The sequence below is a fragment of the Somniosus microcephalus genome, chromosome 3, assembly GCF_052327205.1.
Source record: "Somniosus microcephalus isolate GS21.2 chromosome 3, FLI_Smic_1.0, whole genome shotgun sequence".
Classification (NCBI taxonomy): Eukaryota; Metazoa; Chordata; class Chondrichthyes; order Squaliformes; family Somniosidae; genus Somniosus; species Somniosus microcephalus.
This window is the reverse complement of record NC_140989.1, coordinates 368,018,286-368,036,387: the sequence shown is the minus strand read 5'-3', so window position 1 is coordinate 368,036,387 and position 18,102 is coordinate 368,018,286. Positions and strand designations below refer to the sequence as shown.

The window sequence follows — 18,102 nt, the reverse complement described above, 5'->3', positions numbered from 1 at the left end:
AACCCTCCGAGATCCTCACACAAAGGGTAGTGGAAATCTGGAACTCTCCCCTGCAAAAGGCCGAGGATGCTGGTGGGCAATTGGAGCTTTCAAGACTGAGAGTGATAGATTTTTGTTAGGCAAGGGTATTAAGGGTTACAGAACCAAGGCAGGTAGATGGAGTTAAGATACAGATCAGCCATTATCTAATTAAATGGTGGAACAGGCTCGAGGGGTGAATGGCCACCTGTTCCTATGTTTCTACCTTTATAAATCACTGGTGAGGCCCCGGCTGGAGTATTGTGTCCAATTCTGGGCACCACACTTTAGGAAGGATGTCAAGGCCTTGGAGAGGGTGCAGAGGAGATTTACTGGAATGGTACCAGGGATGAGGGACTTCAGTTATGTGGAGAGACTGGAGAAGCTGGGATTGTTCTCCTTAGAGCAGAGAAGGTTAAGGGGAGATTTAATGGAGGTGTTCAAAATCATGAAGGGTTTTGATCGAGTAAATGAGGAGAAACTGTTTCCAGTGGCAGGAGGGTCGGTAACCAGAGGACACAGAGTGAAGGGAATTGGCAAAAGAACCAGAGGGGAGATGAGGAGAATGTTTTTACAGCGAGTTGTTGTGATCTGGAATGCGCTGCCTGAAAGGGCAGTGGAAGCAGATTCAATAGTAACTTTCAAAAGGGAATTGGAGAAATACTTGAAGTGGAAAATTGCAGGGCTGTGGGGAAAGAGCAGGGGAGTGGGACTAATTGGAGCTCTTTCAAAGAGCCGGCACAGGCTCGATGGGCCGAATGGCCTCCTCCTGTGCTGTGAGATTCTCTGATTGTTTGTAACTTTCAGTGTCTAAGAGTGAAGGGTGTCCACTCGGAGCCAGGGTAGAGGAACAAGGCGTGTACCGTGGAACCGCGGCTCAGTGCGTGGCGATGCCTGCAGGCGGGGGGAGCGTTGCGCCAAGATCCGCTGAAGAAATGCTGGCCATAGCAAAAAAATAACACTTCCGATAATTAGCATGGCAAGGTGCCAAAGTCAGATTGCTCCAAACTTGAAAAGAATCAGTCTGTCCGCCAGAGATGGTTTCTTAAAAAGTAAAACCATCGCAATGTCTTCGGTTTAATGTAATTTTCTGTTTTTCTGGATGGTGGGGCGGTGGTAAATGGAGGGAGAGGGGCTGCTAAAATCGCCAGAGGAGGACTGGCTTTGGGTTAATGAGTCTGACTGCCTGAAGGAATCGCAATACATAGAAGATAGGAGCAGGAGTAGGCCATTCGGCCCCTTGAGCCTGCTCCGCCATTCAATGAGATCATGGCTGATCATCCAAACTCAGTACCCTGTCCCTGCTTTCTCCCCATATCCCTTGATCCCTTTAGCCTTAAGAAATATATCCAACTCCTTCTTGAATATATTTAATGAATTAGCCTCTACTGCCTTCTGTGGTAGAGAATTCCACAGGTTCACCACTCTCTGGGCAATAAAATGCCTTTCAGCTGAATTATAGCTTCCTGTCCTGTTGCAGTTTTCTTTTTAGTTCCTTCAGGTTCTGTATTTGTTAACTCTTTAAAACCAGCCTCCTGATAATGCTTCAATAGTTCCTCCTGCTTCAACCTCCAAATCCACCGACGGTTAAGAATGCTGAGGGGCTGCAGCTGTCAGTCGGTATTGAGCAGACGGTCACGGGAACCAGAGGGCACAGATTTAAGGTGATTGGCAGAAGAAGCAAAGGCGACAGGAGGAAAAACCTTTTCACGCAGCGAGTGGTTAGGATCTGGAATGCCCTGCCTGAAAGGGTGGCGGAGGCAGACTCAATCGTGGCTTTCGAAGGGGAATTGGATAAGTACCTGAAGGAAAAAATTTGTAGGGTTACGGGGAAAGGGCGGGGGAGTGGGACTCGCTGAATTGCTCTTGCAGAGAGCCGGCACGGGCTCGACGGGCCGCATGGCCTCCTTCTGTGCTGTAACCATTCTATGATTCTATTCTATGATTCTCTGATGCATGGTGGGGCCTTAACGTTACACGACAGCCTCACTGTTCACCGACACTGGGCTAACCAAGGTAAATGACTATTGATCCTCAACCGTGGCTCAGTGGGCATCTCGCTGTACCAAACTCCCACCCTCACCAAATTCCTGTCGTCACTCGGCTTTAGCAGGTTCGCCCAAATCTCACCCAGCGCTGTGCTTGAAGTATTAGCCTCAGTTCTGGCCTTCAATCACAGTCCAAGTTGTTGAGCTCTGTGACAGCAGTAATCACGGGCATTCTGCTCATGCAGTGGGTAGTACTTAGGCTAAGATTCAATAAGTAGCACTCGCAGTACATCGGCAAGACAGCAATGTCAAGCAGTCAACGCACCTTGCCCCAGTACAGCGAGTACGGCAAACAGGGAGTCCGACAGACCCTGGGCTCAATACTGCCCTGGTCCCGAAACAAATGGGAACGTCCTCCTTCCAGAGGGGTCTTACTGTGGACCGTTACCCAGCAACAACAACTTGCATTTATATAGCGCCTTTAACGTAGTAAAACCTCCCAAGGTGCTTCACAGGAGCGTAAATCAGACAAAATTTGACACCGAGCCACATAAGGAGATATTAGGGCAGATGACCAAAAGCTTGGGTCCAAGAGGTCGGTTTTAAGGAGCATCATAAAGGAGGAGAGAGGGGTAGAGAGGCGGAGAGGTTTAGGGAGGGAATTCCAGAGCTTAGGGCCCAGGCAGCTGAAGGCACGGCCGCCAATGGTGGAGCGATTAAAATTGGGGATGGACAAGAGGACAGAATTGGAGGAACGCAGAGATCTCGGAGGGTTGTAGGGCTGGAGGAGGTTACAGAGATCTCGGAGGGTTGTAGGGCTGGAGGAGGTTACAGAGATCTCGGAGGGTTGTAGGGCTGGAGGAGGTTACAGAGATCTCGGAGGGTTGTAGGGCTGGAGGAGGTTACAGAGATCTCGGAGGGTTGTGGGGCTGGAGGAGGTTACAGAGATCTTGGAGGGTTGTAGGGCTGGAGGAGGTTACAGAGATCACGGAGGGTTGTAGGGCTGGAGGAGGTTACAGAGATCTCGGAGGGTTGTAGGGCTGGAGGAGGTTACAGAGATCTCGGAGGGTTGCAGGGCTGGAGGAGGTTACAGAGATCTCGGAGGGTTGTAGGGCTGGAGGAGGTTACAGAGATCTCGGATGGTTGGAGGGTGGGAGGAGGTTACAGAGATCTCGGAGGGTTGTAGGGCTGGAGGAGGTTACAGAGATCTCGGAGGGTTGTAGGGCTGGAGGAGGTTACAGAGATAGGGAGAAGTGAGGCCATGGAGGGATTTGAAAACAAGGATGAGAATTTTTAAAATCGAGACGTGACTGGACTGGGAGCCGATGTAAGATACAACGTCATCTGCACGTGTTATGAACAGTTAACGCTCAGGTTCAAAATAAATTCCATAGGTTGCCTCAGAGAGCGATGTCAAACATGTTACCTGTCAAACTACCTGGGATAGACACCTTGCAAGGGCACCGACTACAGGTGATAAAAGGGAACAGTAGCCCCAGTTGGGGTAGTGCAGCGTAACAGACAATTAGGTAAGGGAATCAAGGGATACAGAGCAATGGTAGGAAAATGGAGTTGAGGTGCAGATCAGCCATGAAGGGAGGAGCAGGCTCGAGGGGCTGAATGGCCTACTCCTGCTCCTAACGTTCCCAGGTTACCTGCACACTATTCCTGCTGGTAAACAGACCAGATAATAAACTGCACACAAAACACAGCCTTATCTAAACTCCTACCACAACTGTAATAACCAGTGGTGTCGTGGTTACTGGAGTATTAATCCACAGAACGCAAGGTCAAATCCCACCACTGCAGTTTGAGAATTTTGAAATCAGTTTTTTAAATATCTGGAAATAAAAAGCTGGTCTCAGTAAAAGTAACCATGAAGTTTCTGGATTGTCGTAAAAACCCAACTGATTCACGGAGGTCATTTTACATAAGAACATAAGAAATAGGAGCAGGAGTCGGCCATTTGGCTCCTCGAGCCTGCTCCGCCATTCAATAAGATCATGGCTGATCATCGACCTCATCTCCACCTTCCCGCACTATCCCCATATCCCTTGATTTCCTTAATACCCAAAAATCTATCGATCTCTGTCTTGAATATACTCAACGACTGAGCCTCCACAGCCCTCTGGGGTAGAGAATTCCAAAGATTCACCACCCTCTGAGTGAAGAAATTTCTCCTCATCTCAGTCCTAAATGGCCAATCCCTTATTCTGAGGCTGTGACCCCTGGTTCTAGACTCTCCAGCCAGGGGGAAACATCCTCCCTGCATCTACCCTGTCAAGTCCTGTAAGAATTTTGTAAGTTTCAATGAGATCACCTCTCATTCTTCTAAACTCTAGAGAATATAGGCCCAGTCTCCTCAATCTCTCCTCATAGGACAATCCCCCCATCCCAGGAATCAGTCTGGTGAACCTTCGTTGCACTCCCTCTATGGCAAGTATATCCTTCCTTTGGTAAGGAGACCAAACCTGTACACAATACTCCAGGTGTGGTTTCACCAGGACCCTATATAATTGCAGTAAGACGTCTTTACTCTTATACTCAAACCCTCTTGTAATAAAGGCCAATTTAGGGAAGGGATCCTGCCGTCTTTACCTGGCCTGGGCCTATGTGTGTCTCCAGTCCCACACCATCATGGCTGACTCTTAACTGCCCTCTGAAGCTCAACAACAGCTCGCATTTATATAGCGCCTTTAACATAGTAAAATGTCCCAAGGCGCTTCACAGGAGCGATTATCAAACAAAATTTGACACCGAGCCACATAAGTAGATATTGGGACAAGTGACCAAAAGCTTGGTCAAAGAGGTAGGTTCTAAGGAGCGTCTTAAAGGAGGAGAGGGAGGAGAGAGAGGCGGAGAGGTTTAGGGAGGGAATTCCAGAGCTTAGGGCCCAGGCGGCTGAAGGCACGGCCGCCAATGGTGGAGCGACGAAAATCGGGAACGTACAAGAGGCCGGAATTGGAGGAGCGCAGAGATCTCGGAGGGCTGTGGGGGCTGGAGGAGATTACAGAGATGGGGGGTGGGGGGTGGCGAGGAGGCCGTGGAGGGAGTTGAAAACAAGGCTGAGAATTTTACGACCCTGCTCGTCTGCAGCCTCCACACATGCGCGGAGCCGCAGAACCCGGCATTGGGTTTAATCGCCCGGTTTTGGGTAGCAGGGATTAGACAAACAGTGCTCCATTTCCACTCCAGGAACGTTTTCCCGGTTGCACGGTGCCGTCTCGAAGCGGGTGACGGGCGGATCGGATCGGCACGGCACCTCCATCAACGGATTGCTTTATTGCCTCCAGCGAGGCAGAGGCTTGATTCTGCCCTAATTACAAACAATGTAGGTCACAAGACTTAATCAGACAGAAACTCTTATTGACCACCTCAGTTTAGCTGCTGGTGCCTTGAGGTCAGGCTCTTTGAATATTAAGAATCTGATGCGGAACACATTTTTTGTCTGCAGTTTTAACCCCCTTTAAAAAACAGTCTGACGTAAGAAAACTACTAGACACTTGGTCTAAGCGTTAAACAAAGCTTTAATCAACTGTTTTTCAACATGGAGATCGAGTTGTGTCCTTCACTAGTTCCTGTTAAAGAATGTCCTGAGCAAGCTGGGCCCGTGCCCGAATATTTATACTCTCCCTGGACAGCGCCACCAGCAGGCCGCCCAGTATTACTTCATAAGTCATTTCCACATGAAGGACAAGATTCATGTCACAGTCTACACCCCATTAAAATGGACTCAATCTCGTTCCGGGTTCAATTCCCTCTTGTCCTTTAAATTACTTCCTTCTAATTATTGAGTAATTCACTTTATTGGCGCAAAAGCCGCCTTGAATTATCAAGATTAAACGATAAACTGAAAAGAAAGGACTTGCATTTCTATAGCGCCTTTCACCGCCTCAGGACGTCCCAAAGCGCTTCACAGCCAATGAAGCACTTCTGAGGTGCTGGAATGGTGCAGCCAATTTGCGCACAGCAAGCTCCCACAAACAGCAATGTGATAATGACCAGATCATCTGTTTTTTAGTGATGATGATTGAGGGATAAATATTGGCCCCAGGGCACCGGGGAGAACTCCCCCTGCTCCTCTTCTACTATCAGGAAAGGATGAACAGGCTGGGTCTCTTTTCTCTTGAAAAGAGACGGCTGAGGGGTGACCTAATAGAGGTCTATAAAACTTTGATAGAGTGGATACAGAGAGAATGTTTCCACTTGTGGGGAAGAGCAAAACTAGAGGCCATCAATATAAGATCGTCACCAAGAAATCCAATGGGGAATTCAGGAGAAACGTCTTTACCCAGAGAGTGGTGAGAATGTGGAACTCGCTACCACAGTGTGGTAAACCACTGTATTGTATATTGCCACCTCTGGGTGGCGCTGTGTATGGAGGCATGCCTCAGCTGACTCCACCCACCACTGTGTGGGTTTCGTTCAGACTTGTTCAGTCACTCACGAAGAAGCATGGTCTCTTCTTAGCTAATAAAAGCCTTATTCATCTCTTCTTTCGACTCATCATCTCTTCTTCGACTCATCACCTTTTATGAAGTAATTGATAAGCGTATCAATTTTATTAGCTAAAAGTTAAATGGCGACACCTGAGGAGCAACAACAGCAACGGATACAGCAGACATTGCTGAGAGCCCTCAGACCACCACGCCTGGACCTCGACCCTCAAGATGTGGGTGCATCAGCCAAGTTTGAACACTGGCTGAGCTGCTTTGAATCCTTCCTCGCAATCTCACAGGTTACAGAGGAGGATCACAAACTGAAAATTTTGACCGCCCAGGTGAGCCATCAAGTATATATGCTAATCCGGGACTCTAATACGTACGTGGCGGCCCTCGAGCTACTAAAAGGGCAATATACGCGCCCAGTGAACACAATTTACGCCCGACACCTCTTGGGATCCCGCAGGCAGCAACCGGGAGAATCGGTAGGGGCATTTGCACGGGCGCTACTGGCACTCTGCAGAGACTGCGATTGTAAAGCGGTAACGGCTGTGGAGCACGCGCAGGGACTCGCCTGTGATGCCTTCGTCAGGGGCCTCCAGTCAGACCACACCCGGCAGAGACTGCTAGAAAGCAAGGAACCCGACCTGAAGACGGCCATTGCCCTTGCGCTCTCGTTAGAGGAGGCCCACCGAAACCTCGAGGCATACCCCCGTAACGGCGCCGAGACATGGCAATCGAAACCGTGGGACACGGGACCGCCGCCCCCGGCACCAACCGCTGCAGCGACCCAACCGAGACAGCAGCCTCCGGTAAGAACTGCTTCGATGCCCAGTAACCAGGCCCAAAAATGCTATTTCTGTGGCCAGTTAAAACATCCCAGAGCGCACTGCCCAGCTAAGACAGCTACCTGCTCGGGCTGCGGGAAGAAAGGCCATTACGCTAACGCCTGCAAGGGGAAGCCAGCCAGCAGCGCAGCGTGCGGGCCGTGGGAGCAGCCATCTTATCCGCCATTTTGTGTACCCCCGGCCGCATGGCATCCGCCGCCATCGTATCCAACGCACTCAACCGCCATTTCGTCACCGGAACCGACCACCGTCTCGGCGGATGACTATAGTGACTCACTAAGCCACATACTGGCCTCCGTGACGCTGGATCAAGGCCACCCTCACCATCTATCCAGCTCCATGATGGATATCGCGGTAAACGGCCGCGCCACCAGTTGCCTGATCGACAGCGGGAGCACAGAGAGTTTCGTCCACCCCGACACGGTACGTAGCCACTCCCTCACGATTCTGCCAACGCACCATCGCATTTCTATGGCGTCCAAGTCCCAGTCAATGGACATCAGCGGCTACTGTGTGGTGACCCTGTCAGTAGGGGGCACTGAATATCAAAAATTTAAACTGCTAGTCCTGCCCCGTCTTTGCGCTGCCGTCCTGCTAGGGTTGGATTTTCAGTGCCACCTTAAGAGTGTCACACTAGCATACGGTGGACCCCTCCCCCCACTCACAGTCTGCAACCAACAACTTTTAAATCGCCCGCTGCAAACCACCTGCAGCCTTTCCACATTAAAAGTCCCCCCCCTCCCCTGTTCGCTAACCTCACCCGCGACTGTAAACCCATCGCTACCAAAAGCAGGCGGTACAGTGCCGGGGACAGAGCTTTTATCAGCTCTGAGGTGGAGCGGCTCTTGAAGGAGGGCATTATCGAAGGTAGCACTAGCCCCTGGCGAGCCCAGGTTGTAGTCGTTAAAACCACTGCAAAACGCCGCATGGTAATCGACTACAGCCAAACCATAAACCGGTACACCCAGCTGGACGCGTACCCCCTCCCTCGCATATCTGATATGGTCAATCAGATTGCGCAATACAAAGTATTTTCCACCATCGACCTTAAGTCAGCGTACCACCAGCTGCCCATCCGCCATGAGGACCGCCAGTATACTGCCTTCGAGGCAAACGGCCGCCTCTACCACTTCCTTAGGGTCCCCTTCGGCGTCACCAACGGGGTTTCGGTCTTCCAAAGGGAGATGGACCGAATGGTTGACCAGAACGCGCTGCGGGCAACCTTCCCCTATTTGGATAACGTCACCATCTGCGGCCACGACCAGCAGGACCACGACGTTAATCTAGCAAATTTCCTCCGTACGGCCCAACGGCTGAACCTAACGTACAATAAGGAAAAATGTATGTTTCACACCAAGCGCCTGGCCATCCTCGGCTGCGTGGTGGAGAACGGAGTCATCGGGCCCGACCCCGACAGAATGCGCCCCCTAATGGAGCTACCCCTTCCCCACTGCCAAAAAGCACTGAAGAGATGCCTGGGGTTTTTCTCCTACTACGCCCAGTGGGTGCCCCTCTATGCAGACAAAGCCAGGCCCCTCATCAAAGCCACCTCCTTCCCCCTGACACCAGAGGCGTGTGCAGCCTTCACTCTTATCAAGAACGATATCGCGAAGGCCGCAATGCACGCGGTGGATGAGTCCATCCCCTTCCAAGTGGAGAGCGATGCCTCCGACTTCGCCCTAGCCGCGACCCTTAACCAGGCGGGCAGACCCGTGGCCTTTTTCTCAAGGACCCTCCAGGGCCCCGAGACGAGACACTCCTCCGTCGAAAAGGAGGCCCAGGCTATTGTAGAAGCGGTGCGTCACTGGAGGCATTACCTGGCCGGGAAACGATTTACCCTGCTCACTGACCAGCGTTCAGTAGCTTTTATGTTTAATAATAAGCAGAGGGGTAAAATCAAGAACGACAAGATCTTGAGGTGGAGAATCGAACTCTCCACCTACAATTATGATATCTTGTATCGGCCAGGGAAACTCAATGAGCCCCCAGATGCCCTATCACGTGGTACATGCGCCAACGCGCAGAGTGATAGGCTGCAGTCCCTCCACAATGACCTCTGCCACCCGGGGGTCACCAGGTTTTTCCATTTTATCAAATCCCGTAACCTGCCCTACTCCATCGAGGAGGTCAGGACCATGACCAAGAGCTGCCAAATCTGCGCCGAGTGCAAACCGCACTTCTATAGGCCGGACAGAGCAAGCCTGATCAAGGCCACCCGCCCCTTCGAACGCCTGAGCGTCGATTTTAAAGGGCCCCTCCCCTCCGCTGACCGCAATGTGTACTTCCTCAACATAGTTGATGAGTACTCCCGTTTCCCCTTTGCCATCCCTTGCCCAGACTTGACCAGTACCACGGTCATCAAGTGTCTGAATGACATCTTCGCTCTGTTCGGGTTCCCCAGCTATATACATAGCGACAGGGGCTCATCGTTCATGAGCGACGAACTTCGGCAGTACCTGCTAACAAGAGGTATCGCCACGAGCAGGACCACCAGTTACAACCCCCGGGGGAACGGCCAGGTGGAAAGGGAGAACGCGACGGTTTGGAAGGCAGTCCTCTTAGCACTAAAATCTAAGGGCCTTCCGACCTCCCGCTGGCAGGAGGTCCTCCCTGCAGCGCTTCACTCCATTCGGTCACTGCTTTGTACTGCCACTAATGCGACCCCTCATGAGAAAATGTTCGTTTTCCCCCGGAAGTCTACATCGGGAACCTCGCTACCGGCATGGTTGACTTCTCCTGGGCCCGTCCTACTGCGGAGGCACGTGAGGACGCATAAAACGGACCCCCTGGTCGAGCGGGTGCACCTCCTACACGCCAACCCCCAGTATGCCTGGGTGACATACCCAGACGGGCGGGAGGACACGGTCTCCATACGAGATCTCGCACCCTCGGGTACCCCTGAATTACCACCGTTATCCCCCTTACCACCGTTATCCCCCTTACCACTGTTATCCCCCACCACCCCTCCCAACCCAACCCCTGCAGACGGCATGCCAAAGCCCCAGGAATCTTCGCCAACCACCCAGACACCAGACCCGACGTCGGATGCTGCAACACCACCGCCGCCACCACGACGATCAGGACGTCAGACAAGGCCTCCTGATAGACTTAACTTGTAGTACCCTTCACCCCGCCGGACTTCACATTAAACAAGGGGTGAATGTGGTAAACCACTGTATTGTATATTGCCACCTCTGGGTGGCGCTGTGTATGGAGGCATGCCTCAGCTGACTCCACCCACCACTGTGTGGGTTTCGTTCAGACTTGTTCAGTCACTCACGAAGAAGCATGGTCTCTTCTTAGCTAATAAAAGCCTTATTCATCTCTTCTTTCGACTCATCATCTCTTCTTCGACTCATCACCTTTTATGAAGTAATTGATAAGCGTATCACACAGGGAGTGGTTGAAGCGAACAGCAGAGATGGATTTAAGGGGAGGCTGGATAAGCATATGAGGGAGAAGGGAATAGAGGGTTACGCTGATAGATTTAGATGAGGAAAGACGGGAGGAGGCTCGAGTGGAGCATAAACACCAGCATGGACTGGTTGGGCCGAATGGCCTAATCTGTGCCGTATATCCTATGCAATGAAATAGTGCGGTGGGATCCTTTACATCCACCCGAGAGGGCAGACAGGAACTGTACCAGCTTAATAGAAGCTGATAATAGCCAACAGCCTATCCCCTCACTCCTTCCCAACCTTCCTTTGCTCCCTGTCTGCCTAGGCATGAACTTCAAAGCCTTTATCCTCACCGACAAGGCTCTCGCTTCCTCTGCACCCTCCTCCAGCCTTACATTGTTCATCCCACCCTGGCCACCATCCCCACTCTCTGCGCTATCCTTGTCGGCAGAGTCTCAAGTCTGACACTCTGGAACGTTCCCAGACTCCAACTCGATACTGAAATAACAACAGAAAGTGCTGGAAACACTCAGCAGGCCAGGCAGCATCCGTGCAGAGAGAAACAGAGTTAACGTTTCAGGTCTGTGACCCTTCGTCAGAACTGGTAAAAGTTGGAGATGTAACAGGTTTTAAGCAGGTACAGAGGCAGGGGAAGAGGCGGGGGGGAGGGAGGAAGGAACTGAAGGGAGGGTCTGTGCAAGGACTGAAGTAGGAGAGATTAAATGTTGCAAATGGGGATGGCAGAATCATCAACAGCCGCCGCCTGAAAAAATAGGGGCCGAGGTTATAGTCTGAGGGGTTATGGTCTGAAATTGTTGAACACGATGTAGAGTCCAGAAGGCTGTGAAGTGCCTAATCGAAAGGGGAGGTGCTGTTCCTCGAGCTTACGTTGAGCTTGATACTGTCAGCCGTGGCTCAGTGGGCAGCACTCTCTCTCGCCTCTGAGTCAGAAGGTTGTAGGTTCAAGTCCCACTCCAGAGACTTGAGCACAAAATCCAGGCTGACACTCCCAGTGTAGTACTGAGGGAGCGCCGCACTGTCGGAGGGGCAGTACTGAGGGAGCGCTGCACTGTCGGAGGGGCAGTACTGAGGGAGCGCTGCACTGTCGGAGGGGCAGTACTGAGGGAGCGCTGCACTGTCGGGAGGGGCAGTACTGAGGGAGCGCTGCACTGTCGGAGAGTCAGTACTGAGGGAGCGCTGCACTGTCGGAGGGGCAGTACTGAGGGAGCGCTGCACTGTCGGAGGGGCAGTACTGAGGGAGCGCTGCACTGTCGGAGGAGCAGTACTGAGGGAGCGCTGCACTGTCGGGAGGGGCAGTACTGAGGGAGCGCCGCACTGTCGGAGGAGCAGTACTGAGGGAGTACTGCACTGTCAGAGGGGCAGTACTGAGGAAGCGCTGCACTGTCGGAGGGGCAGTACTGAGGGAGTGCTGCACTGTCGGAGGGGCAGTAATGAGGGAGCACTGCACTGTCGGAGGGGCAGTAATGAGGGAGTGCTGCACTGTCGGAGGAGCAGTACTGAGGGAGTACTGCACTGTCCGAGGGGCAGTACTGAGGGAGCACTGCACTGTCGGAGGGGCAGTACTGAGGAAGCGCTGCACTGTCGGAGGAGCAGTACTGAGGGAGCGCTGCACTGTCGGAGGGGCAGTACTGAGGAAGCGCTGCACTGTCGGAGGGGCAGTACTGAGGGAGTGCTGCACTGTCTGAGTGGCAGTATTGAGGGAGTGCTGCACTGTCGGAGTGGCAGTATTGAGGGAGCGCTGCACTGTCGGAGGGACAGTATTGAGGGAGCGCTGCACTGTCGGAGGGACAGTATTGAGGGAGTGCGGCACTGTCGGAGTGGCAGTATTGAGGGAGCGCTGCACTGTCGGAGGGACAGTATTGAGGGAGCGCGGCACTGTCGGAGGGACAGTATTGAGGGAGCGCGGCACTGTCGGAGGGACAGTATTGAGGGAGCGCGGCACTGTCGGAGGGACAGTATTGAGGGAGCGCGGCACTGTCGGAGGGACAGTATTGAGGGAGCGCGGCACTGTCGGAGGGACAGTACTGAGGGAGCGCGGCACTGTCGGAGGGACAGTACTGAGGGAGCGCTGCACTGTCGGAGGGGCAGTACTGAGGGAGCGCGGCACTGTCCGAGGGGCAGTATTAAGGGAGCGCTGCACTGTCGGAGGGTCAGCAGTGAAGGGGTGCTGCACTGTCAGATTCTCCTACAGCAGAATTATCACTTGTCTTGCACAGATGTGTCCTTGGAGGAGGCAATCCCAAGGAGCACAGTTTCTAGGGCAACGAAAGCTGGTAGCTGAATCCTTATCAGTGAAAGTCTCTGTCTGGTAACTTTGTTAATTTCACCGGAAATGACACTGTCATTTCCCGAATGAACAGAGACTCACTTAGCAGGTGAAGCTAAAAGTTAATTTGAAGAATTAACTTTTTCCTTACACTTCTGGCATATCAATTCAAGACTCCTTCAATCCAGCCAGAAAGACCAGACAGCCTTTGCTGAAAATGATGCAACTTTCCAATGTGGGAAAGGGCGACTGTGTTTGTGGTTGTCTTGCTCTTTACGCTCTGCAGTCCTGGTGTCAAGGCAATTCGACATCAGCTTTGCATTGACACTTGACGTGTAATCCAGGATTGAAGACCCGAACTCACTCAGGGGCAGAGTCAGATCCCCTGCTCCAGCGAGTCTCACTCCGCTTTGTTCCAGTGTTGACTAGAATTGTCTGTTGACGAGCAGCTCAGTCTTTCCACTCAGGTGGGCGTAAACATTCCCCACGGCACTATTTCGAAGAGCAAGCGGGTTCTCCCCGGTGTACTGAAGTAAGATATTAAAAATTGGATATAATGGGGCAAGACAAACCAGGATTCACTTGCAACACCAATATACAAAGTGGAGGGAATGGGTTAATTCATGCTCTGAGTTGAACAATGGAGGTCTGTAAAATTGTATAAACCCAGCTAAGTTTTAAACATGATTAAGGGACTTCAACTGCTGAGAGATTAAACCTGCAAGAACAACTCGTGGAAAGATTGAGAGATGTGTGGGTTCGACCAAGCGAGTCGACGCCTATGCACTTAAGAGTCTGTTTAGTGTAAAGCACAACAGGGTTCTATTCTTCAAAGTATACTGAGGATTAACGAAAGTGTTCTTGCTTTGCAGAAATGACCCAAAAGTGAGACAGAAAGTCTGCGGGTTGCCCGCTTTGACAAGAACTGCTATCTTAAGAAAACACTTAAACAGACCGAACCATCTGACCACGGGCAAATGGATGGTTGTAAAGTAATTAAGATGAGGCCCATGGTCACAAGAGGTGACAGGACCAATTGATAACAAAATGTGGGAATGGAGATCAGCAAGAAGATGAACTGCCATGGTTTTATAATTACAATTTAGCTATAACTCTGTATATGCTAATAAGCTTATCCCCGCCTCTAGGGCAGGGCCTTAATTTTTGTATAACTGTGTGGACTTTGAGAGGCTTGTTGGAGTTGGATTCAGACGTGATCTGAAAGGCTCTCCCCCAGGCCTGAGTAAACTGTTTTGACTTCAATTAGTTGGTCTGTCTTTCTTTCAACAAGCCAGTGACGTCGACCTTGTATATCACTTGGTCCGCACTTTGGGGGCTTACATCAGTCCTGCATAATAATTATCCCTCGACCAACATCATTAAAAACCAACTTTTCTGGTCATTATCTCATTGCTGTTTGTGGGGAGCTTGCTGTGCTCAAATTGGCTGTTGCGTTTCCCTACATTACAACGGTGGCTGCACTTGGCGGAAGGAACAGGAAGAGGCAATATACACTTAATGGCACAGTTTTAAAGAATGTGCAGGGACAGAGGGACCTGGGAGTTAATGTGCATCGGTCCCTGAAGGTGGCGGGCCATATTGAGAGAGTGGGTAACAAAGCATATGGGATCTTGGGCTTCATAAATAGAGGTATTGAGTACAAAAGTAGAGAAGTTATGCTGAACCTTTATAAAGCACAGGTTAGGCCACAACTGGAGTATTGCGTCCAGTTCTGGTCACCACACTTTAGGAAGGATGTGAAGGCCCTTGAGAGGGTGCAGAGATTTACCAGAATGGTTCCGGGGATGGGGGATCTTAGCTACAAGGACAAGTTGGAGAAGCTGGATTTGTTTTCATTAGAGCAAAGGAGGTTGAGGAGTGATTTGGTAGAGGTGTATAAGATTATGACGGGTTTGGATAGGCTAGACGGGGAAATGCTGTTCCCACTAGTTGATGGTACAAGGACTAGGGGACACAGATTGAAGGTTTTGGGCGAGAGATACAGGGGGGACGTGAGGAAAAACTTTTTTTACGCAGTGAGTGGTGAGGACCTGGAACTCACTGCCGACGGAAGTGGTGGAAGCGGAGACACTCAATGTTTTCAAGGGGAGACTGGATAGGCACTTGAGGGAAATAAACTTGTAGGGCTACGGGGATAGAGCGGGGGAATGGGACTGACTGGATTGCTCCACAGAGAGCCGCACGGACTCGATGGGCCGAATGGCCTCCTTCTGTGCCGTTATGACTTATGACTCTATGGGGGAAAAATTCAGTTGTTTGCGCCTCCCATTAGCGCCTTAAGAGGGCGCTAATGGGGCACAAAGCAACTAGCGCCCGGGCGCGGCGATGTTTGTACCACTCGCGAAATTAACAAGACATTTTGCGGCGGCGCTAAACACTACCGCCACGATCTCCTGCGCCGGCAGATTGTGACGTCAGTCGAGTGCGCAACGCCCCGTTAGCGCCCCGGACCGGATATTGAGTGGCCCCCCCCGCCTTACCACCTGCCGCTAGCAACGACGGGTTGAGGGGATGAGGGGAGCGTTTTGCAGTCAGAAAGGGACTGGGGGAGCGCTATTTAAAGGCGACCGCTTCCTGCCTTTTTTTGTTGGTGACATTTTTGCACCACGCATTCTGAGAGAGAGAGAGAGAGAGACTTCTGGAGAGATTCGACGCTGTGTGAAGGAGTTTTGAGTACTGAGCAGCACTTTGCAGGTTCATTTTGATTTGCCCTTGCTTCGCCAGCGCTCTGAGGTAGCGCCTCGCTCCTCGGCCTTTGCGCCTTAAGACAGGTGTGAAGCGCCTGATTTAGCGCGCCAATCACCTCCAGGGGCGATAAAAGCCAAGTTTGCTGTCGGAGGCGATAATTAGTGCCAGGCGCTAAACTTTGCGCACGGCCGACAATGGCGCCCCAAGCGGGACGATACTGAATTTTCCCCCCATGACTTCAAATTGTATTTCTTTGGCTTAAATTGCTTTCGGATGTTCTGAGTGATATAAATGCAAGTCCTTTCTTTCTTTTATCAGTTCTTTGTGGCGACATTCAGCGTGACTGTGTTTGTGCAACATGAGCAATGCACCTAGGGTAGAGTTTCCGCTTCGGCTGTGCTGGTTTATTTCAGCGCGATTTGCCCGAAATCGGCCTGGACTGCGTAAAAGATCGCGGAATTTTAAGCGCAAATTACGTTCAGCGCAATTCCGTGATCTTTTGCGGCAGCTTAAAAAACATTGTGCTGGAAGCAGGCCCCGCCCACAAACCTGGCCATGCCCCCCAGGGTGAATTAATCACCAACAGGAGTTTCCGCTAATTGCGCTCATTTGCGGGGCCTTCGCGGGAAGCTCCAAACATTAAGCTGCTTCTTTTGGACACAAGGACACTAACAGGCACGATTCAAAAGATTTTTGAACGTAATACATAGATACATAGATACATAGAAGATAGGAGCAGGAGTAGGCCATTCGGCCCTTCGTGCCTGCTCCGCCATTCGATGAGATCATGGCTGATCCTTTAATTCAGTATCCCGTCCCCGCCTTCTCTCCGTAACCCTTAACCCCTTTTGCCCGTAGAAATATATCTAATTCCCTCTTAAATATATTTAATGAGCTGGCGTACACTGCCCTCTGTGGCAATGAGTTCCACAGGTTCACCACTCTCTGAGTGAAGAAATTCCCCCTCATCTCTGTCCTAAATGGTTTAGCCCTTATCCTTAAATTATGTCCTCTAGTTCTGTTCTCACCCGCCAAGGGAAACATTCCTTCTGCATCCAGTCTGTCTAGACCTGTCAGAATTTTATACACTTCTATGAGGTCCCCTCTCAATCTTCTAAACTCCAGTGTGTACATCCCTAAACTACATAGTCTCTCCTCATAGGTCATTCCCGCCATTCCTGGTATCAGCCTGGTGAATCGCCGCTGCACCCCCTCCATGGCAAGAACATCCTTCCTCAGATGAGGCGACCAAAACTGTACACAGTACTCGAGGTGTGGTCTCACCAGTGCCCTGTACAGCTGCAGCAAGGTATCCCTGTTCCTGTATTCTAACCCTTTTGCTATGAAGGCCAGCATACCGTTTGCCTTCTTGACCGCCTGTTGCACCTGCATGCTCGCCTTCAGTGACTGGTGTACAAGAACACCCAGGTCTCTCTGTACTTCCCCCTCTCCCAATCTATTGCCATTTAAATAATAATTTGCCCTCCCGTTCCTGCACCCAAGGTGGATAACTTCGCACTTGTCCACATTATAGTGCATCTGCCATTTATCCGCCCAATCGCCCAGTCTGTCCAAATCGCTCTGGAGCTTCCTGGTCTCTTCCTCTGAGCCCACCCCCCCTCCTAGTTTAGTGTCGTCTGCAAATTTGGAAATGCTGCATCCGACTCCCTGATCCAGGTCATTAATGTAAATTGTGAACAGCTGGGGGCCCAGGACAGATCCCTGTGGTACCCCACTTGTTACTGCCTGCCATTCAGAAAATGAGCCGTTTATTCCAACTCTCTGTTTTCTATCTGACAGCCAGTTCCCTATCCACGCCAAAACTTTCCCCTTTATCCCATGAGCCTCAATTTTCCATGCTAATCTTTTATGTGGGACCTTATCGAAGGCCTTTTGGAAGTCCAGGTACACCACATCTACTGGCTCTCCCCCATCTATTCTACCAGTTACTCCCTCAAAAAATTCCAATAGATTAGTCAAGCACGATTTACCCTTTGTAAATCCATGTTGACTCTGTCCTATCCTGTCCCCATTTGCTAAGTGCTCCGCTATTTCATCCTTAATGATGGACTCCAGCATTTTGCCCACAACTGATGTAAGGCTTACAGGTCTGTAATTACCTGCTTTTTCCCTACCCCCCTTTTTGAATAGTGGGGTAACGTTAGCTACCCTCCAATCCATCGGCACTGTTCCCGAGTCTAATGAATTCTGAAAAATCATCCTTAGTGCATCCGCTATCTCTAGGGCCACCTCCTTCAGTACCCTAGGATGCATGTTATCAGGCCCTGGGGATTTGTCCACCTTCAATCCCTTTAGCTTCCTTAACACCATACCTTTTTGAATTTGCTAAGAAACCAACTGTCGTACCCCATTATAGCCAGTGAGTGGTTCGGTATGTCTTTTAAAAGTCAG

At 51.1% G+C, this 18,102-nt stretch overlaps 1 protein-coding gene and 1 long non-coding RNA gene across 3 annotated transcripts in view; one reads left to right on the top strand and one right to left on the bottom strand.

The window, feature by feature from the left end:
* Positions 1-18,102, bottom strand: part of LOC147122417 (uncharacterized) — a 177,990-nt gene that overhangs the window by 137,799 nt on the left and 22,089 nt on the right. The window lies entirely within an intron of this gene.
* The window catches only part of rabggtb (Rab geranylgeranyltransferase subunit beta), a 231,591-nt gene continuing 230,470 nt past the window's right edge, over positions 16,982-18,102 (top strand). The window contains exon 1 of the mRNA XM_085983557.1: positions 16,982-16,999. The gene's annotated coding sequence lies outside the window, so the exon portion shown is untranslated. The remainder of the gene's footprint in view (positions 17,000-18,102) is intronic.